This window comes from Suricata suricatta, chromosome 7, assembly GCF_006229205.1.
Source record: "Suricata suricatta isolate VVHF042 chromosome 7, meerkat_22Aug2017_6uvM2_HiC, whole genome shotgun sequence".
In the NCBI taxonomy this organism is placed as follows: Eukaryota; Metazoa; Chordata; class Mammalia; order Carnivora; family Herpestidae; genus Suricata; species Suricata suricatta.
Window position 1 is genome coordinate 128,943,289 of NC_043706.1, and position 23,476 is coordinate 128,966,764.

At 38.2% G+C, this 23,476-nt stretch overlaps 1 protein-coding gene across 4 annotated transcripts in view; it reads left to right on the forward strand.

Moving 5' to 3' along the window:
* Positions 1–7,949: 7,949 nt before the first annotated feature.
* Positions 7,950–23,476, forward strand: part of TAB2 (TGF-beta activated kinase 1 (MAP3K7) binding protein 2) — a 59,349-nt gene continuing 43,822 nt past the window's right edge. For 2 of the 4 annotated variants that reach the window (XR_003910552.1, XM_029943896.1), the window contains exon 1: positions 8,051–8,199. The gene's annotated coding sequence lies outside the window, so the exon portion shown is untranslated. Of the gene's footprint in view, positions 8,200–15,615; positions 15,711–16,314; positions 16,378–23,476 lie in introns of those variants that run through there. The other 2 variants (XM_029943895.1, XM_029943894.1) reach the window with 2 other exon arrangements.

Genomic DNA, 23,476 nt, shown 5'->3' on the forward strand with positions numbered 1-23,476 from the left:
TGATTTCTTGACTTTCTGAAAAAGAGATAACACTTTCAATAGAAATCATACTTCAGAGTTTGAGTTTAGATCTTTTCCTTGGCTAGTGATAGCCAGTGCTGGACTCTTCATGTGCTGGGCATTGGCCTGGAGCCGCGTCCCCGTCAGCCACACCGTCACGAGGGCAGGCCACCAGTGCACTTAGAACTTTTCTGCACCCGCCCAGCGTTCTGTCAGTTTCAGTACAGTCAGTAAATTACGTGAGATATTGAACACTGTATCAGCAGAGATGTTAACACTGCTTTGTGTTAGATGATTTTGCCATAATGTCAGTGTTCTGAGCACATTCAAGGTAGGCTGGACTAACCCTTGATGGTCAGTAGGTTAGGTGTATTCAGTGCATTTTGACTAATAGTATTTTCAGTTTACAGTGGGCTTGTTGGCATGTAACCCAATCATGACTTAAGGAAGATCTGTACTATGATTTTAAGCAGTAAAGCACAGTAGTAGCAGCAGTGCCTATGACTTTATTACTAATACTAAAAGCACAGGGATATTCATATTACTTTACAATTGCCGATGGCGCTGAATATAATTTATGCAGAATTCTATCAAGTTATGGTTATTAGACTTTTAGATTTTATTTTGTTGAGTGTTAATAAAGAAGGACATATATTAATATTTCACAAATACAGGTTTTAAAAAAATACTTGGTGACCTTCAGTATAATTGGTTTTCTCTGTAATCATTTATGCATTTAAAACCATCCATATTTTTAAAATATTTATATTTTAGTGAAATTGGCTTTCTTTATAATCCTATGTATTGTATTTTATGCATTTCAGACTATTCTGAGAGGATATCTATAGATTTCTTTAGACTGCCAAAGGGATCAGTGGCACCAAATCTAGTGAAACCAAATGAGAAAAGGCCTTGACAACCAAACCAAAGAGTTTTAGTTGAAGTGATAAGTAGAGGAGGAACCTAATGAATTTTTCACTTGTTTTTAATTACAGAATAAATACAAGTTAACTTGGAAAGTTTTTTAATCTCATTAAGTTTGAAAAAGAGGGAGTTCTTTATTTCATATCTAAGATAACTAAACTTTACGAGATAACCAAAACTTGTCTCTAATCCCAACTCTTTATCTTTACCCTCTTATCATGTATCTGTTCCAGTTTATTAATTTCTTGTGCAAAGCAATGAAATATTTAAAGTGGTTACGTAGGAGCATTTCATAGTCTGTTACATACACTTGATAGGTCAGGTGGGAAGACTTTGGTGGCACGGAGGTAAGCTTTGAGGCTGGTCGTATAGATGCTGGATGATTGGGGTAGTGTGGGTAGTGGTGGGGGTGGGCTAGAAAGGGCAGTTCCAGGAGGTGTTAAGAAAGAACTTAAAGGGGTTGGTGGTAAATATGGGGGCTGAAATGCATGCAGTGGTGTACAGGAAAGTACCAGAAAGTTGAGAATAGAGTGCCTAATTAGGATTCCTGGAATAATACTCCACAGGTTCATAATGCTTTGCCTATAACCCGAGGCCAACTTTGTGTTTTAGAATTCAAAATTCTTTGAATTTTAGAAAGGAAACATGGTATTCATATTGTATATTATGCAATACCCCCAACAAGGTCTGAGGTATTTCCAGTGGCCAGTTATCCAACACTAATATTTCTGCTATGAAACATGGACACCTGGGTGGCTCAGTCAGTTAAGCGTCCAGCTTCGGCTCAGGTCATGATCTCACGGTTCGTGGGTTCAAGCCTGACATCCAGCTCTGTGCTGACAGCTCAGAGCCTAGAGCCTGCTTCAGATTCTATCTCTCTCTCTCTCTCTGACCCTCTCCTGCTCACACAGTCTCTCTGTCTCTCAAAAATAAATAAAAACCAAAAAAATAAATAAGTAAATTGAAACATGGAAATACTCACAGTCAGTAGGCTAGCTAAACCTATAAATAGCCTTAGATCAGTAAGTCAGTTCAAAGCAAATTTTTGCCACTACCAGATATTTTTCCTTAAGATGTATTTTAATATAATTGCTACACCCAATGTGGGGTTTGAACTTACAATCTCAAGATCAAGAGTCAGATGCTCTTCCTGACTGAGCCAGTCAGGCACCCTGTGCAGATGAGTTTCGACATGAAGTTTTGTGAAAAAAAACTTTTAAGAACTTTTATATTTCAGAACTATGAAAGTAATTGGAAACTATATTGATCATAACATCCAGTGAGGAGAGTCTTAGGAGTTTGTTTTGAGGAATATTGATTATGAAATGGATGAGATTCCAAAGAGAGGTAAAGAAAGGTAAGAGAAGAGTTTACGTGACTTTAGTTTTCAGGCTAAAAAGAGAATTAACTGCTTCTGATAAAAATGGGAAGTTGAGGAGGGAAGTGAGTTTGGGCAGGATTTTAAGTTTAAACTTACTTCCTTTTTATTTTTCAAGTGTTCCATATTGGTAGAATGAACTTAAAAGTTTACAAGTGGAATATAAAAGTTCCTTTTAAAATAAGCTCTTAGTTGGGGTGCCTGGGTGGCTCAGTTGGTTAAGCGTCCGGCTTCGGCTCAGATCAGATCTCACGGTTCATGGTTCAAGCCCCACGTAGGGCTCTGTGCTGACAGGTAGCTCAGAGCCTGTAGCCTGATTCAGATCCTGTATCTCCCTCTCTCTCTCTGACCCTCTCCTGCTCGCACTGTCTCTCTCTGTCTCTCAAAAATAAATAAAACATTAAAAAAATTTTTTTAAATAAAATAAAATAAGTTCTTAGCACACTGTATACATTGTATGTTAGCTAACCTGACAATAAATTATATTTTTAAATAAATAAGATCTTAATTTTCAGAACTTACATTAAAGAACTTTAGGGTTGAGAGTGGCTGAGGGGAGTTGTTCCTGGAGCATTAAAAGTTGTGGCCCTGCTCACTGGAACAAAACCTGGAAAACAGACTGAAAGGAGTATCCTGACAGGATTCTTCTCCGTGTGGCTGAACCATGAATCTGAGCATATCTGTAATGATGTGAACGCATACCGAAATGGTGGTTGCCACGGCACGGTCCCAGACACGTTTTCGATGCTTCCCGTGTGCCAGACGCTGCTCTGCGTGCTTTACAGCAAGCAATCTCCTGCTGTTTCCCCTTCATAGTGTGGATCACGGCTGCATCTAAGTGGGAAGCGTTAGCATAGCTAGTGGTATGATTTTGATTCCCAGTTCACCTTAAAAATCTGGAGTTAGGGGTGCCTGGGTGGCTCAGTTGGTTAAGTGTCCCACTCTAGATTTCAGTTCAGGTCATCATCTCATGGTTCGAGCCCTGCGTTGGGTTTCGTACTGACAGCACAGAGCCTGCTTAGGATTCTCTCCCTCCCCCCACTCGCTGTCTTTCTCTTGCTCTCGCTCTAAGTGAATAAATATTAAAAACAACAACAACACTGACCAACTTCAAATTCTACACATTTAGGCAAATTTTAAAAATAAAAGTCCAGAATATAGATAATTCATGAATATATAGGATTGAGTAGGTTTCAACTTGATTGCCATTCTGTGATATTTTTAAATTTACTTTGATAAATGAACTCATATTGTCATATAAATAACATCTCTTTGAAATAGGGACAGACAAGTCTTTAAAGAAAGAAAATGAAATAAGGTTCAATAATTACTCTTAAAATTAGTCTAATTACTTAGCTAGATCTACCCATATATGCATTTACTTTATGATTCATAGTTTAAGAAGGCAAATTTTGTCTTAAACCTTTATTCAGATTCTATTACTGACTGGCATAATTCGAACTTGAGGATTTTATTAAGCAAGGATATCAGACTAGAGGGTACATAAGGTTCTTTTCAGTACTAGACTGTATAGGCTGTGAATGTTTAGGTTTCAAGTAGAAGAGAAGGACTGAACTACACCCTAAAGGAGACTCTGCTTCAGTGATGCTGGAAACCGTGCAGATGAGGTGCCTGAGGAAGACGGGCCGGGATGTGTCAGAACTCCGCACCCACAGGCTTCTGACAGACAAGCATAGAAATGACGATCCTAGAAAACGAGAAGAATGTGTACACTGTTGGCCAGAAAAACTTTCAAGAAAAGAATGATTAGTAATCATTCAAATTAGTAGTCAGTCGGTCAGGTTCATACAACGTAGAGGAAAGGGGGCTTCTAGGTGACTTAGTTGAGTGACTGACTCTTGATTTCGGCTCTCGTCATAATCCCAGGGCCATGGCATCAAGCTTCACGCCAGGCTCTGTGTGGGCATGGAGCCTGCTTAAGATTCTCTCTTTCTCTCCCTGGAGTTAAAAAGCCACAGATACATTTCTGGCCCTAACCCTGCCACTGATCAAGGTTTCGATAATTAGTAAATTACTTAACTTTCTAAACCTTGCAAAAGCAGAGTAGAAACTATCTAGCCTTCCTTAGTGGTTTTTCATGAGGATCAAATGATATGATGAATTAGAAAGTACTCAATAAAACTTAAATATACTATGGAGTTGTAGCAAAATGATGGATGATGACCCTCAAGAGATTATATTTGATGATTTGAATAAAATTATTATCAAGGGAGGAAACTTGGAGGCAGATTAAAAGAAAGTTGAAGCTGTAGTATAACTGCTCTGTAGAGAAGTTTGGCAACGCATGAATGGTAAGACACAGATGGCCCAGCAGAGTGCAGTCGTTTGCTACACCGCTAATGCAGATTTTCGGGTGTGTGTGTGCGCGTGCGTGTGCGCGTGTGCGCGTGCGTGTCTCACTTGTTTAGGAGGAGGTGGGGGCAAAAACCAGCCCATTCTTTTTCCTCAGTGCCTTGGATAAAGTAGCAATTTTAATAAATAGCATTGTGAAGAAATACTTGTTATAAGACTCCACTGGTAAGGAAATACTTTTTATATTATATCTCCAGTATATTATATATTGTATATACCAGTGTATTATAGATACCAGTTAAGGTAAGGAAATAACATCCATGACCATTTCAGAGCATAGAGAAAAAAAGGTAAGCTTCCAGTTCTTTGTACAGAACCAGAATTACCAGGATAATAAAATATGAACATAAAAGGTTACACACCAGTCTCCCAGAAGTTGTTGCAAGAAATGCTTAATAAAACTATCAAATGGAAACTACCGTTACCTTAACAGAATAATCCTGTAGCCAACTAGAATTCACTCTATAAATGTAATGATAAATTCACTCATATTTAGTGGGTGAGGGGATTATGAATATCTTGAGGGATACCAAAAAGGGGGAAATCAACATTTATTTCTAATAATTCCTAGTGAAACAGGGATAAGTGAATATATCTAAAATTTTACATCTCTCAGACCAGAAGGCTGCATTTTGTTGTTAGACATGATGAAATACTAGAATTCCTATTTTACTGTTTAGTGAAATACTAAATTCCTTTTTAAAAGTCATGAGTCAAGAAAGGTCTGGCCAATATTACTATTTTATAACATGGTCTTTGGAAGACAGTCCAAAACCTAGAACAAAACAAAAATAATTATTGAAAGGGAGGAGACAAATTGATTATTTGTAGTTGATCTTGTATATCTGGAAAAGACAAAAGAATCAACGGACACATTACTATGAATAATGAAACTTCATTAGATTAGCTAGTAAAAAAATACAAAACATGAAAATTAAGTGTTTAAAGTGTTTTTCTTGATGACCTTCAAACCAAATTAAAAGCCCATCTATTTGGGTTAGTGAATGGGAATCCTCATTCTTTTTTTTTTTTCTTAAAGTTTATTTACTTAGAGCACAAGAGAGAAAGTGGGTTGGGGAGGGGCAGAGAGAGGAAAAGAGGGAGAATCCCAAGCAGGCTCCACACTGTCAGTGAGGAGCCTAATGCTGGGCTCTAATTCACAAACTGTGAGATCAGGACCTAAGCCGAAATCCAGAGTCAGATGCTTAGCCAACTGAGCAACCCAGGCACCCCAGGAATCCTCATTCTTAAATACTTTTTTAAAAACTATTATTATTTTTAATGTTTATGTATTTTTGAGAGAGAGAAAGAGATAGAGCACAAGCAGGGGAGGGGCAGAGAAAGGGAGAAACAGAATCCAAAGCAGTCTCCAGGCCCTGCGCTGTCAGCACAGAGCCCTACATGAGTCTTGAACTCACCAACTGTGAGATCATGACCTGAGCTGAAGTCCCATGGTTAACCGACTGAGCCACCCAGAAGCCCCTAAATACTTCTCTTTTTTGCCTTCTAGGGAATACACAGACTGAATTTGATTTTATCATCTCTAAGTAAATTGAAGTGAGTTTTAAATAGACACTTTACATGTTAACTTTTAAAAAATATTTTGAAATAAAGATGTAGCAGTGACGAGAATGACTTAAAGGATTTTTTTTTAATTCCTTGTTACTTTTGATACTTGCTGTATTACTTGGTAATGCTAGGGAAGGTGTAATCTGATCCTTGAACCATATTTGGTAAATAATAATTTTGTATGGAACCTACTGTTCTATCGGTAAGAGGAAAACTGTTGCCCAAATGCAAGGCTTTTCTTTGCCCTTAAAGCATTTACTGACTTAAAAACCAAGTTATATCATGCATGGATTCTTTTATTCTTTTTGCTTTTTAAAGTACACTACTCTAGATCTGTGACTTTTTAATGAGAGATGTTTTATTTGGAGGGAGAATTACCTTGTCTACCTTGCTTACCACTGGTTCCCTTTATGTTCTAAATGTAAATTGTTACATTTGTATTCAGTATCAGCTCTCAGAATTGAGCTGACACATTTTCTTTATAGCTGTTCTGAAATCAATGTTGATAAATCACCTGTGTCTCTTAGGATGTGATGCAGTTGAGTTATTTAAACCTAAAGCTTGTAACACAGCTGTTGTTTTAGTATATATGAAAATGAGAACTTAGGTAGACCTGTATGTTTAGAATAAAAAAGTGTGTTTTTCTATACTTGAACTAATTCTCTTGACAGCACAGTAAAATGAGGTCTGGCATCCAACTTAATAAAAAAGAAACTTCTGCGGAGAGTTTTAGTCCAAGATCATACTGAAACAAGATTTGAACCTTGATCTGGCTCTCTCCAGAATTTTTTCACTGACAATCTGCCATCGCAAAAGATGGAAAGTTTACATTTTTCTTAAAAACTATTTTGATTCTGTTGCACTTTGATGTGTTGCTAGTCACTAGAAATGCAGGAGTTAATTCTTTGAATCCTTGTCTTCACTATTTTTCTTTTTGTCCTGTTAACAATTCCCACAATCTGCCATCATTTGACAGTAGCAGAGAATTTAGTTCATTTTGACTGCTGTGGCATTTGTTTCTTCGAGGAACTCCCTCGGGTGCCAGCTTACCAAGCTTAAGGACATCCTTTCCAGGCTCTGGTACAACAGTCCGCCATTTTTAATACCCTACCATTTCTGTAACCTTTGTAGTAATGTGTGTGTGTGTGTGTGTGTGTGTGTGTGTGTGTGTGTGTGTTTTAATATGAACCCAGTAAATTTATACCAGAAAAAAATTGAATCTATTTTGGTAATGGAAAAAGCGAATTTCCAGTGTGGTTAAGAACCACATCTTAGGAGCTGTTTTTTGCCTTCCACTTTAAGAATTACCAAGTATTTTTAAAAATTGGAACCTGAAATTCAGTTCATTGCTTGGATATGTTTCTGAAGAAACCTCTGAGAATCAATTGTAGGAAATTAGGGGAGCAGTTAGAAGACAAGTGGAAATAAGATAGTGAAAGAAGAACAAAATGACCTGAAAATGAGGACTTTACAATTTTAATTGGACCAGTGAAAGTGGAATTGGTGTTCTTCTCTTCCGGCCGTGCCCTGTAGTCCCACATCGGACAGTCTGTTGTGAAAGCTGCCCAGGTCTCACAAAGGCCACTGTTGGAGTAGCTGGAACTGGAAGTCTAGAGTAGAATTGGGTAAAGAAAGACAATGACTTAGCAAATGTACATGGCATCTTCTGGTAACTTACCACTGAAGGCCTCCTTTTTCCACCTCAGAATCTCTTATGTGAGACACACGGGGTGTCAGGGTGTTAACTGGTCACGCTTCTCATTCCGCCTGCCTCTAGTTTACTCTAGTTTCTCTTCTGCTTTCAAGGCTCCACACCCAGTTCCTGGACCTGCCCTGGAAAAGAAGTATCCAGTAGAGATGAGCTCACTGCAGTTACTTAATTAAAAATTTGTAAGCTGCAAAAATGGCAATGGGCCAACCAAGAACAGCTACAATTTGAATTTTTCTATTTCCAGGTATGCTAAAGTCCACAGCACCAGTCAAGCTTAGCCTGCGTAACTGCCTTACTGTGACATCTGTAATAACCAAACTTTACTTCCAAAGTCTGTGGTCTTCTTGCTTTCCAGGATAGTAACCTTCCTAACATCTAGGTAACAAGCAGCTCCTCTTGACCTTAACTTACCTTTTGCCTGAATATTTCTGACTTAACTTGTTTGCTAGTAGTAGCAAACTAATGCAAAAACAACTGAAGAAAAATAAATTTGAAATGCTATTGAGTTAGGCCCTATAAAAAAATACTGTGGTCTTCAGTGAAAGAGTAAACATTATCAACAGCAAAGCTGTCTTCCTTTTAGAGGTTCACATGGAGTCTGAGTAGTACATGGAATTAAATAAATGAAACTTGTTCCGCAACCATTCCACACGATGTGTGCCTTCGCACAGAGTCCGTGTTTTCTTCCACAGTTGGAAGTAGAACCAAATGACATACAATATAGTATTTTTCCTTAAAAAGCTTAATTTTAAATGTAAGTATACAACTAATATTTGCTATAATTATACTTGATTACTCAAAATAAATCCAATGAGAAAGTCATAGATAGATGGAATTGTTCTGGAATATAACAACAAAACCAAAAACTGAGGTTTTCTGTTGCTTTCCATTTCAATGGAGTGAAAACTACTTATAAAGAATTCGAGGGCTGAGGTCAGTTAGCTTTTAGGGACATTTATTGCTTTTACCAAGTTGTATAGATTTAGAAACAGGATTAATCCATGAAATGTGACTTTATTTACTGACTGGGCAGGTAACCATACATATCTTTTGTTTTTAAAGTTCAGAAGAATTGACCAGAGGAATTTTATATCCCAACTGTGATTTTATTTTTATTTTTTTAATATTCTTTTTTAATGTTTATTTGTTTTTGAGAGAGAGAGACAGAGCACAAGCAAGGGAGGGGCACAGAGAGAGAAGGAGACACAGAATCTGAAGACAGGCTCCAAGCTCCATGCTATCAGCACAGAGCCCGACGCGGGGCTCAAACTCATGAGCTGTGAGCCCCCAACTGGACACTTAACTGACTGAGCCACTCAGGCACCCCCAACTGTGATTTTAAAAGATGATTCTAATATCCTAGCTTATGCTTTAAAATTTCTCTCCTCCACTGTTATCATATAATGAATTTAAGATCAGTCAGTCCAGTCGGCACTGGGTCCCTGATCATGTCCCATGTGATTTGTTTGGTATGAAAGGATTGATTCTCATCGAGTGTTGAATTAGGACCAGAAAGAGAGCTACTATTAGAGTTATTACAGGATCATTACTGCTGATAGGTGAATTGGAGAGGAAATTCAAAAGAGTATTGCATTTGAGTTTCAAGTCTTATTTGTTATCACTGGGAGGCTGTTAGTAATGGTCAAATTTTTCTCCTTTACTGAATGCAGATTTGTGTAAAACACTGTACGAGGCCCAGAGGTTTGCACAAATGAATAAACCTTGCTTTCAGTGAGCTTACAGACAAGCAATACCAAAGAAAGTACTGTACCAGGGGTGTGAACAGTGTACTGGAGAGTACCAGACAGAATCGGCTTTCTGGGGAAGGAAATGTTTCTCCTAAGCCTTGAGTGAGAGATAAAAGTCTTTGGAGAGAATGGCAAGAATATTTGTAAGATATGGAAATGAAAGTATATAGGGGCGCCTGGATGGCTCAGTCGGTTAAGCATCCGACTTCAGCTCAGTTCATGATCTCACGGTTCGTGAGTTAAAGCCCCCCATCGGGCTTGCTGCCATCAGCACAAAGCCCTCTTCAGATCCTCTGTCCTCTTCTCTCTGCCCTTCCTCCACTTGTGCTCTCTCAAAAAGAAACAAACATTCAAAGAAATTTAAAAAAATTTTTAAGTATATAATATGTTCTAGAAATTATGAGCAGTCCAGTGTGCCTAGAGAACAGTGGAGTACAGGATATGCTAGAAACTGGAGCTATGTCAGACAGGCTTTTGAAAGTCAGGGGAAGGAGTTTGGACTTAATTCAGCAGTAGGTAATGGGTGTGCACCCGAGATATCTTAGCAAGGGTACACTTAGTCTTTTGAAAAGCTAACTGGTAGAGTAAGCGTTGACTTGATAAAGTCAGATTTTACCAGTAGTTGTACCTCATTAAGGACATTTGTTGTTGTATGTGCCAGACATGTGTAAAGAGTTTTTCCTGCAGTTTCTCATTTAATCCTTACTACACAAATGTGAGAAATAACTGAAATAATACATGTTAGGCATTGAGCATAGGACCTGGCGCATAGTAATGGTGAACCGATAATGCTGAACCACAGGGGTTATACTATAAACTTAGAGAAAAGCGTTCTTGCCCACCTTTCTGTGTTGTAACTTTCTATAAAAGTATTGTGTTTATTGAGGGACTCTTAAGCTTAAAATAGTGACACTAAACCTCTTTTTCTACAATTCCCTACCTCTTCCTTTCCAGCAATTAAACCAGCTCATTGGTGGATGAATATTTCTTAACTCCATTTGAGAGCTATGCATTAGTTCACATGGAGTTAGCTAGCCTTTCATTGAAAATCAAAGGGACCTGGCTTTCGTTTTAACGGGACTGAGCATGGAGCTAATTGTGAACCTAAAGATGTAGATTGTAACATCTAAATCATCTCATCTTGTCAAACATCTGGAAGATTGGTAATTGTTGTAGCTGTTAACTATAACAGGAACAGTCTCTGCATAGAGAACATAGGCTTTAAGTTATCCTAAAGTGTGTGTAGTTGGCTAAGTATAGGTACTTCCAAATTATTCTCCTCTTACCCTCCTACTCGGGTATCAGAATACAAATAATGATGGACCATCTTCCATCCACGTAACCTTTTACCTGGCCTACCCCTCTCTGACATAATTAGTGTATATTCTTTCAGAATCTTTCCTGTATATGTATATAAAAATACATCTTTTTAAAATACATCTTTATATCCCTTTTTTTAATACATAGATTCTGCATCTTTTTTTCATTCATTAAAGTCTTCCCTTTCCATTTAATTATTTAGATATCTTATTCCATGTTAAAAAAAAAACAGCTACATGGTATTGCTTACTATTGCTGTACAGTAATTTACTCACTCACTTCCCAGGAACAGTCATTTTTAGTAATACACACTAAGGAGGTGACTTTCTGCTCCTCTTGAAACACATGTGTTTGTCTCTAGATTAGATGCTTTAATTTATAGAAGGAGACTTCGGTACTCTGTTGTTTGTAACGGATTTCACTCCGCCTGCCTCCTGGCTGCCTGCAGCAGCAGTGGTGGCGACCCCTCAGGTGTGCATTTCTGGCCTCGAACACTAACCTAGTGGGAAGTGTGTGTGTCTCTCAGTGTGTCTCCACCATCTCCTCGGGGAAGAGGAAACAACAGCAGTGTCCTCTGTGCCTCACATGTGGGGAGGACAAAGTGAGATAATGACATGCACTTCGAAGAAGTCCAACACAGATCTGAATTCTGCTAGATTATAATCTTCCCAAAAGTCGGGACTATGTTTTATTCCTCTTTGTGTATTTAAAGCGCATCACCTGGCTTACAGCGGGCAGTGTTTAGAGAGTGGGTCCTAGAAATGAAGGTGAACCAAAAGGCGGTTCAGGCCAGTAGAATTTTCTCAGATGTGTTTTCTACATTACCTAGAATCTGTATGTTTTTCACTGAAAATTTCCCACCTTTCCACACTTAACTCATTTTTCTACTCAGCCATAATTCTTCTAATTTGTCATGTTCTTTCGTGGCCTTCCCCCAACACAAACAGTTGCCAGGGATATCCTGCGAGACCTCCTTTATTCCTCTTTAATTACTAAGCTCAAGCACAGCCTTCTTTCTGATATTTCTCCTGCCTTTCCTCAGTTTCTAAGTTAGGCACTTCTTCCCTGGACCTTCACTGCTGCTTCTATACTATAAGTGGCACAGAGCACTTGTTGCTGGATGAAGAGATGCCTGCCCCTGGGGCGCGGTGGCAGGTCTTGGTGGCAGGGCCTGGAGCTTCAGAGATAAATGACCTGAGTGGAAAAAGTGAGAGGCATGTTGTTTTTGCTGACCTGTGTGATTCAGAGGAGAGTGATGAAAATCCTCTGTGATGTGCCCCTCCTTACCCCACTTCTTCAGCCCCGTCTTTCCTCACTGCCTCCCTGTGAGTCTCACTCCCTGCATGTCAGCATTAGCCAGCTACTCAGGGGTTCCTGAACTTGCCACCCTGCTTCATCCCGTTAGGTCTTTCCCTAGGCAACTACCTATGCCCGAGTCACTCTTTCCCTCTCACCTGTCTACCGAGCGAACACATTGGATCTTCCAGGACCCGGCTTAGGTGTCCCCTTGTTTAGTGAGTCCTTTCCTTCAGTCATCCCCTTCCCTCAAAATTGACTGCTCCCTCCTGCGTTTCCCCTACACATTATATCTGTATCCATTATTACATTTATTTGTTGAATGTTTGTCTTCCCCTACCAAGCTATGAATTTCTTTTGTATTTCTTAATGTTTATTTATTTTTGAGAGAGAGAGAGATTGACAGAGTGCGAGCAAGGGAGGGGCAGAGAGAGAGGGAGACACAGAATCTGAAGCAGGCTCCAGGCTCTGAGCTGTCAGCACAGAGTCTGACGCAGGGCTCGAACTCACAGACCATGAGATCACGATCTGAGCCAGAGTTGGATGTTTAACCGACTGAGCCACCCAGGCACCCCTAAAATGTAAATTCCTTGAACATAAGCAGCTGTGCTTTTATTAATTTTAATACTTTCAGTAGCCACTAAAGTGTAGAGTGAGTAGCAAGCAATATATATAGTACATATGAAAAAATATAAAAGTAATAAATTAGAAAATGGGTTATTTCATAAATAAAAATGTTAAAGAGAAGATCACTTTTATATATTTTTACAGTTCAGATTTCCTACTTTATTAGGAAAGTCTTTGTTGTAGATTTTTGGATAGGTATTTGTAGGATGTGATTTCTGTTTCTTTATTTGATTATATTATACAACTTAAAATATTAAATTGAATATTCTCTAAGGGTATCTAAATTAGAGATTTGTGAAATAGATTTATATATAACAACTTGGCCGATAAGTGTTTCTGTACAGTTCTGAGATTATTCTTGACTGTCTAATAAAACGTTCGTTCACTGTAACTATACCAAGACTAATAGCCAACTACATACAAGTTTCATGGTGTTACTTTATAGACTGACACATGCTAAACAAGATTATGGCATTGTGTTGTATTTTAGAAACTTGATTCATTTAATATTGCTTTACCAATTTTATCTGCTCACTTTGAATTCTCTGTAATTTCTTTTTAAGGTTCTGAATAATATAGTAATGAAATATTTTATTTAAATGTTCTTTACATATAGATTTTTTTATATTTTCTCCATTACTAGTCTTCGCAGTCTCCATTAACCACAGTTGTCTTACCAATCAAGTGTATGTGTATAATTTATAAATTGCCAATTTAACTTTTTGTTAGATATTAAAACATTTTGGTAGTTATTACCAGAGCACTAATGGGGTGCCTGGACAGCTTTGTTGGTTAAGCCTCCCACTTCAGCTCAGGTCATGATCTCACAGTTCTTGAGTTCGAGCCCCATGTCCAGCTCTGTGCTCACAGCTCAGAGCCTGGAGCCTGCTTCAGATTCTGTGTCTCCCTCTCTCTCTGCCCCTCCCAAAGATTGAATAAACATTTAAAAAATTAAAATTGAAGAAAGCACTAATAACTATCCATATACACTCTGTCTTAACTCATGAACATAATTGACCCATGCGCCATTCTGTAACACACACACACACACACACACACACACACACACACACACATCCGCACACATCTGCCAGGTAGCCAGAAGTCTACTCTGGGGAAAAGTCATCTGAGGGCCGTGACATTAGAAGGAAGATGGGCAAAATTAGATGAATAAAAGAAAAAAGCATGGGCAAGTAAGTGATTAGAACTTCATGGAGATCGGTTGATAAAACTTCTCATAACTTTCTCTGAATTTTCGTGTTAAGATGACATTTTAGATTAATATTTTAACCAGATTATTATAGCTCTTGCAGGCCACTGAGTTCACTGGTTCACTACAAATGTTGGTGGTTGATGTAAGATGTAAACTGGTACTTCCAAGTGCTTTCATTTTCTTTTATCCTCTCTTCTTTCCCCTTTTACCTGTAATAGGAACTTCATGTCATATCATTTATTTATATCATATTTTCTTTCAAAGATATTTATGCACAGGATGGATTATCCAAAACTTAAGGAAAAAGGGAGCACTGAAAAATAACTTTGTCTCCATCTTAAAGCCTTAATGTATTGGAAAAAAATAATGAAATATGAATTGGAAAATATACACAAGATAGTTAGTTATATAATATGTTTTGATGAATTATAACCATTCTGTCTTAGATTTATTGCACTTTTCTTGATCCTTAGAAAATGGTAGCACTCACCACAAAACCACAATACATAAATTGCCAAGTGTGGCTGACTTGCACATTCCTTAGAAGAACTTAAAACTAGTAAGCCTTTTAACCATAAGAAATGGTCAGCATTCATGGACTTGAGGCAATGTATTAAATGAAAAAACCAGGAAGTTTTCTTATTTAGAGGAGGAAGTATAGATCATTATGTCCTTCAGCCCTTCATGATAGTTCTTTCTTTTACAAAGTAAATTATTGCATGGTTATAAAGTTGAGAAATTCATTTTCTGCTAACAATCCTTTGCTCCCTTCAAGCTTCTAAATCACACAGAAGCTGAACATAATAGCTAACTTAAAGTAAATAGCATTTAGATGACTGATTTGGTATGGTTACTGTTAGTTTACTTTTGCAAACAACTAGCTATCTATGCAAAGTGATTCAGTATTACAGTTCTTTCATGCTAAAGTTTATGCTAAAGATGGATTATGATTATCTTGTTTTTAGTCTTAAACGGTGATAGTATTTGAATCTTAGATTTTTAATTACATGGTTATAATTCTTGCATTTTTAATTCTTAGGAAAATAACTTGATATTGTAGATTGAGAGGGGAGGGAAGCGGTCAGTTTGCTTTGCCTTAGTAAAGTTGTCATATCATGCTCCCAAGAAATATACTTCCAGTAATTTGCTGTTAAAATTTTTTTGAAATTTTTTATTTAATTAATGACATTTGTAAATTCTTTTGAGGTTAATTAAATGTGGAGTGCATCAACTGTTACCTAACTGGCATTTGATGAGATACTTAGATAATGTATGAGTCAGGTAACAGGTGTTTAGAATAGTGTACGTATGATTAGGCAGATTTAATTCTGAAATCTTATTGAGGCTAAAAGCTTTCAAAACTTGCTTTAATTTTAAAAATTATAGCATCATTCAGCTCTTCTTACTGTATATCAGTGCTTCGTTCTAGGATGAAGATACTCTTTAAGAATAACTCACTGCACAGTCTGATAATGTCAGCTAGTCCACAGAAGAGTAACAAATTATAATTAGTTATAAGAAACTATTAACATCATTTTGACAACCAAATAGGTAAGTTGAGACATTCTGCCTTCCCAGTAGGCATCCTGGGGAAGTTAGCACTCACAATTGTTGAGGTCGGAGGGGCTTTGCTGTTCAGACAGTTCTGTTAAGATTTAACATCTGTGTTTCTAAAAATCACCATGCTATGCAAATCATGAAAAAGAAAAGCCACAGGGTTTATGGAAAAAGTGGAATTCCAGATACAACACTCAAAACCGTTATCAGAGAATATTTAAAAAAAGATAGGAACCTTTAAAAAATGACAATAATTTTACACATGTTAAATGATGAAGAAATATGTACTTATACAATATACAAACAAATATGGTACTTTGAAAAAGTTCTGAAGTTTGCTTCTGGAGGTGAGCGCAGATGTGGCATTTCGTTATCATGTAGGGTTTTCTGATACAAGGAGTGTTGTCACACGAGAGGTGGATAGGTGGGACCGGCGGAGGGGCCGGCGGGTGTTCGAGGTGTGCTCATAGTTACATTTGTGTGTTCACATGCCGCTTGGTTCAGTTGAGTGTGGTTTTCTGCATTCACCTGGTATTTCTAGCTGGTAAAATCACAGCAAAATTCACTTAATGCTCAAAAGTGTTCCCTCTTATTTCAGTTGCATTGGAACAAATTTGCAGTTTCAAAATAAGTACTAAGCAGCACCGACTTACAACTGAGGGTAAGGGAAACGCTTATTTGGGTAGATAGAGACCACTTTTTATACTAGTCTTTAAAATGTAAGCATTTTCTGGCACGCCTGGCTGGTTCAGTTAGTAGAGCCTGCAACTCTTGATCTTGGGTTCGTGAGTTCGAGCCCCATGTTGGGCATGGAGCCTACTTAATAAATAAAATCATTTTAAAAAATAAATTGAGGCATTTTCTGATGTATAGAGATTTGTTGTGGCAATTAGTTACTGAGCATCTACTACTTAGCTCACATTTTTCTAAGTATTTAGGACACAACAGTGAACAAGGTAGTGTTTTCTAAGTATTTAGGACACGACAGTGAACAAGGTAGTCTTTCCACTTTGGGAATAATAGTACTTGTATAAAGAATTTCATTGTCAAGGTTGATTTTTAAGAAGTAAAATTAAACAGATGAGTGGAAGAAGTAGTCTCACAAGGAATCTACTTTTCTCCAACCTCTGAAATTAAATACTTTTGCAAGATAATTTCCTGGGGTCCTGTCCCATTCAAGATTCCATTGTTTACAGAAAAAAATTATCATCTCTTGAGGTTTTTAACCAGAATTAAATTTTAGGATGGTATATGTATTAAATGGGAAGACCTCCTTACCTTCTTGTCCCATAAGCTAAAGAGAATCCTAATGCAATTGAGAAGTAAATTTTAGTTTTATATATTTCATTCCATTTCTTTTTGATATTCGACATGAACCATATTTTTCTTTGTTAGAATAATTAAATTTGTTTCAGTAAGATTCAACCACGTAAGAATAGGGCAAAGATAAATTATGGTTTTATGCAATAGTATTAAAACTTTAGCATTCTTATATCTCAAGGTCTTCTGTAGTAAAGGCCTTTCTCTTCTCTTAACTGCCCTCCACCCCAACCAAACTCCTCCTTACTAATCCTCTTCTTCCCTACTGTCCCTCCTTTCTTCTAGGTAGACAGATGACTGACTCACTGTCTCCAGAATCTGCCTCAGATTTAGTTGTTTTGCGTCATACTTTAACCTTCTTTTTTTTTTAAATTCCAGTTTAGTTAATGTAGAGTCACATTAGTTTCAGGAGTACAATACAGCGGTTCAACACTTCTGTACATTACTTAGGGCTTCTCACAATAAGCTTATTTCACTCGTCCCTCCACCCACCTCCCCTCGTCCCTCCACCCGCCTCCCCTCTGGCAACCACCAGTTTGTTCTCTATAATTAAGAGCCTGGTTTTTGGTTTCTCTCTTTTTTTCTTTGTTCGTTTGTTTTGTTTCTTAATTTAAACATACGAGTGAAATCATTTGATGTTTGTCCTTCTCTAACTGACTTATTTCACTTAGTATAGTACCCTCTAGATCCATCCATGTTATTGCAAAGGACAAGATTTCATTCTTTTTTATATTAAACTTCTAAAGTACCCATGATTCTAGAGCCCCCCTCCTTCCCCCTCTGCCCAGGGAGCCCTTAAACACATCCAGCACAGTGTATGCCACTTAACAGGCGCTGTACAGCCTGGACCCGTATAGCCTTACTTCCTCTGCGATATGTCTATTTTGATGTTTTAAAGATGCCCTGGACTCAACATGGTTCAAAACCAAACCTGTAATCTACCCCTTTGTTTGCTTGGGCCTCTTCTATCATTTGTAGATGGGACCACCATCCAGTTGAACAGATCAGAAACCAACCTGACACCTGCTTCTTCACCCCAATATTTAATTCATCAACAAGTTCTCTTCATTTTACTTCCCAAATATCCCTTCAGTTTTTCCTTTTACTTAGCCTCCATTGCTGTTTCTGTAGTTACAAGCTATTAACATTCGCCAGCTAGACTACAGCAGTAGTGCTCTGACCGAGTTTCTCCTGTATTCTGCCCTTTTCTTCATTCTGTAGCCATTCTTCATACATACATGTTTTGTTTTGTTTTTTTTATCATGTCCCCTTCCCTGCCTCTGAGCTTAAATCTTCAGTGACTTCCCATTACTCTGAAAATTAAAACTTCCAAATTTTATGGCCTCCAAGACACATCATGACTTGGGGCCTACCTTTTTCTTGCTCTCTGCTCTCTACAATTTTTCCTTATGCAGAATGCTCCTCTGTAATCCTTTTTTTAATATGAAAGAGGCAAAACAAATGTAACAGGCTAGGCTGAGGTGACAGCGGGAGGCAGGCAGAAGGTAAAATAGTGCACAAGTTCAAATAACTACCTAAATTACAAACTTGTGTTGACGTGCCTCTAATCCAAGAATTTCTGTGACCTGGAGAGCAAGGGCATCGGCTTGTACTTGGGTTTTCAGCACAGTATCTGCACATTCTAGTCATTCCTCCAATGTGTGGGTCGTGGCTAATTAGATGATGATTGTCTGGTTCTCCATACTCTTTGTATCCGCCTGCCTCATAAATGCCCATAGTTAGCTGTGTTATAGCTCAGACAGTCCTGGAAAAAATCACCATGACAAACGATGGTGAACACGAAGCCTTGCTAACTCTCGGAACTTGAAGTGTCAGTGAGCTGTACTCTGCACTGTCATAATAATTATTGAGAGATCAGAAATAAGTTGTTTACACACTCTTGAAGAAAAGAAAGAATATGGCACATTTTATAAGCCTTTCTAATATATTTAATGTTACATTCTGTAGTATTGTATATATTCTCCTGTTTAGAATTCTTAAGAAACTAATCCTCCTGGATTATTTGAAGTAGTGGCAGTTTAGGTGCCAAAACTCTGCACCTGATGCAAGGAACATTTCTATAGAATATTATTTCTTTATTTTCTGAAAAGAGCAGTCATTTTGCATCTTACCATAGAAAATATGTCTCCATTTATATTAGAAATTATTCTCCAGAGTAAGTTAAATTTCCTGGTTTTCCTTTTGAAATTAAATACCACCTGTTGTTTGTTTGTTTCAATAATGTGTTTGGTTGTAAAATGATTTGCTCAGCGCAAAGACTATGTTAAAAATAGTTATCTTGCCTTGTCCATAATGTTTACTTTTGTTGGGTATAGAAAGTGGATTGATGTTTTTTCTTTCAGCACTTACATTATGTCATTTGACTGTCTTCTGGCCTCCATAGTTTCTGATGACGAGTCTACATTATTAGAATTGTCATTCCTCTTTGTGTCCTTTCTTTTGCTGCTTTCAACATTTTCTTTCTCTTTGATTTTCAGCAGTTTGACACTTATACCTGTATGTGGTTTTCCTTGGCTTTTCCTTTTTAGGGTTTGAGTCTAACCTGTTTAGGCTTTGATGTTGTTAAGTAAGATCTTGTTGTTTAAACAAGCTCTGGCCAGTTTTATTAAAGAAAACTTGTGCATACTTTTCACCAGTTTGTTCTAACGTGCTTCTAGTGAGATCAGAATCACCTGGATCAGTGATGGCCAGTGCTACTCCGCAGAAGTTTCTGCATGCAGTGCCCAATTCAGTAGCACTGACGCTGCAGTGATGGACACCAGTTTGGGCCAATGTGACATAATGCTGTTTCAGATTTCCTCAAGGCTGGGCAGTTTTGGCAAGTTGGCTAGTTTTGCTTTGCCTTGTATGGTCATTTTTAGAGTCTGCCCCTGCCCCAGCAAGGATTTTCCACTTTCATGAGGTGTTAGAGCCTCGAGTTAATCTGGAGCCTAGGGTTGATGAGTTTTTGCAACTTTTGGTTGCAGCCACCATCTTCTGCCTTACTTGTAGGGTGACCCTTGACCAATAGCAGCCACATGTGTGTGAGAGGGTGACCAAAGTCTTCTTGTTCTGTAAACTTATATCTTTACCAACTTAGGGAAATTTCTAGCCATTATTCTTCAAATAGTCTTTTCCACCCCGTTCTCTCTACCTTATCCTTCTGGATCTCCAATTACAAGTACCTTAGACTTTTTGATATTTTCCCACAGGTCTCTGAGGTTCTCTCCCCATCCTCACCTACCTGACCCCATACCACCCTCAGTCTTTTTTTTCTCTCTGTCCTTCAGGTTTGAATATTTCTATTGCTTTGTCTTCAAGTTTACCACCTATTCTGTCATTTCCAATATATGGGGAATCTATCCAGTGAATTTACGGCAGACATTTTATTTTTCACTTTTTGAAGTTGTATTTGGTTCTCTTTTTTAAAAAATATTGTTTCTGGTTTTTTTTATTTTGGGGGGGCGGGGTTGTTTTTTTGCTGAAATCCAAGAATGTCTGTGTGTCCTTACACCCTAAGCATAGTTAAAATAGCTGCTTTAAAATCCGCAGGTGCTAATTCTAGCACCTGGGTCATCTCGGGCTTGGTCTCCCTTGGTTGCCCTTTCTCTCGAGTATGGGTCAGTTTTTCCTGTTTCTTATGAATGGCATGTAGAGACTCTGGATTCTATTGTGTGCCTTCAGTAGTGAGTATTGATGTTTGGTTGGTTTCCTTCCTTGCTTGCTTGCTTTAGAAGGCACTTGACTTGGCTGAGCTCCCAGCTTCAGATTCTGAAATCTCAGTTATTTTAACTTTGGCTGGGCTGCTTGGAATCTCACATATGTGTAGTTTGGGGATCAGAGATGTGTGCAGAATTTATACATAGGATTTGGGGCTTCTCTCCTTGCTGTGATTTACTTACTAGGTTTTCAGCTGTTGTGGTTATGCCAGTCTGTCCTGTGGTTCACTAAGCTGGTACGGCTGGAGGTTTTCTGTCTAGATTTCAGCCACCAGAACCAGCTGAGGCCTGCTCTCTGGCTAAGTGCTATTAAAAAGTGGAAAATCACCCATGCTGTTAGGCTTCTAAGTACTGACTCCTCCTCCCCATCATCCCTCTATTGCCATTGATGCTTTCTACCTTCACATAGATATTTTTACACGTTGTCTGGTGATTATAGTTGTTTATTAGAGAATTGATCTAGTAGGAGCTACTCAGCCATTTCAGGAAATAAAATCCCTAAAATACAGTTATACACGCATACAACGTACATGTGAACAATTTTGTTGTTTGTGTATTTGATGGTCTTTATTAGAAAAACAAGTGTGATAAGACATTTTCAAAGAATTTGGGAAACTTCTGTTTTAATAATGGAATAAGTTGAAGTTTATTTTCATGATTTATCCTCTTCTAATAAAAGTGGTCCTGAATTAGACTGAAAATGTATTTGTTTACATCTTCCTCAAATTGTATAAAAAACTGCAAATCAAGATCATTTGAAATGTGTTTTAGAAGCAAAATAATGTCAAGAAACTATACAGTAAAACCTTCGTTTCATTCTGCAAATTTTGCATGTTTGACCTACATCCTGGGATGGGTACAGCAGTGAATTTCAAAGTTCTTAATCCTGTGGAGTTACCATTTTGGGGATAGATAGAAAATAAATAAGTACCTATCGGGTACTGACAAATGCTATGAAGAAAAGCAGGGCATGAGGATGTGATGGGGGCAGGGAAGACAATTGTGGCGTTATTCTTGAGAGATTGGTCCAAGAAACGGTCTCTGAGGAAGTGAAATTCGATCAGAGATGTTAATGAATTAAGAGAGGGGGCCGTGCAAATACCTGAGGGTAAAGTGTTCCAGGCAGAAGCAGCAGCAAGTGCAAAAACCCTAAGGGAGGATAGAGTGACTTCTGTGAGAACTAAGCAGAACTGAGGGATCCAGGAGAGTGGTAGAAGGTGAGATCTGAGGGGTGGTAGTTAGCCAGGGGCCTCATGTTGTAGGACTTTGAGCAGGGGATTTTGCTCTGACTTACTTTTCACCAGGATCACTCAGTAGAATGAGGGGCAGAGGGGAAACCGAAAGCGAAGGCCAGGGAGGAACCAGTTAAGAGACCTTTGCGGTGGCAGTCTGCATGAACTACAGTGGCAGCTTGGACAAGAGCAGCAACAGAGGTGGGAAAAAGTGGTCAGATTCAGAATATTATTTTACAGATACAGCCAACAAGACTTGCTGATGGATTAGATATGAGATCTGAAAGAAGGATCAACTGGGCGAGTGACGGCACCCTTTACTCAGATGAGAAAGACTGCGAAAGGATTGGCTTGGAAGGGGGAAACTAAGAGTTTCCTTTTGGACATATTAACTTTGAAGTGGGTTTTAGATGTCCAGAAGGAGATGTTGGGCAGGTAATTGGCTATATTTAGTGTGGAACTCAAGGGAGAGAGCTCCCTTTGCTTTGGAGATAAAAATTTGCAACGCCTCTGTTGCAAGCAGTGTATTTGGATGAGATTACACAGCAGAGGAATGTAGGGATAGTTGAAAAGAAACCCTAGATCTAACTCCATTGTCTACCAACATTGTCTACCAACATCTAGATGTCCAGGAAAGGAAGAGGATCTGACAAAACTTAGAAGGAACTTACCAGCAGGTGGGAGAAAAACCAGAAGAGTATAAATCTCAGAAGCCAAGTGAAGAACTTGTTCAAAGGAGGAGGGTTTGGCTGACTGGGTCCTAAGCTGTGGTTAGAGGAGAACGAGGGACTGCTCATGAGGTCTGCCGGCCTAACGGCTTTGGGAAGTGCAGTTTCAGTGGAGAAAAACTGGAAGCCTGTTGTGTAGACCAGAAGAGATTAGGAGGGAGGAAGGGAGACACTTAGGTACAAACAACTCTTCCTTTCAAGGAGCTTTAGCCCAGAAGATGGAAGGGGCAGAGAAAGGAGCCAGTAGCTGGAGTGAAGTCAAGGGCGGCTAGCTCAAGTTGAACGGTGTTGTAACTCATTTATCACCCCTTCAGTTATTTTTAAATTATCAATTACCTAATTTTCAGTACTTATCTTTTCTCTGACAACCCATTGTAGCTTTTACCTGTAAGATATAACTAAGCTGAAGTTACAGAGACAAAAGAATTAAGGAATTTAATTAAATAATACTAAAAAGCTAAAAGGCTTTCCTATGCATGATATCCATATATTCTGTTGAAGACTCAGAAGTTCTACCATAACTAAATTTAATAAAAAATATTTTAATATCTATTGTTAGGCTGAGCACTGCCTACACAGTGCTAGCTACCTGAAGGGAACAAAAGAGACCTAACTCCTATATTGATGGAGTTCATAGATTTGTATTTTTTTAAGCTTATGTTAGCAAGGTTAAATGAGAAATACTACAGATAAGAAACCTGTTTCAAAGAGATTGTCTTACTGTTAAATTTATCATAAAATAAAATGATTATGCAAATAAC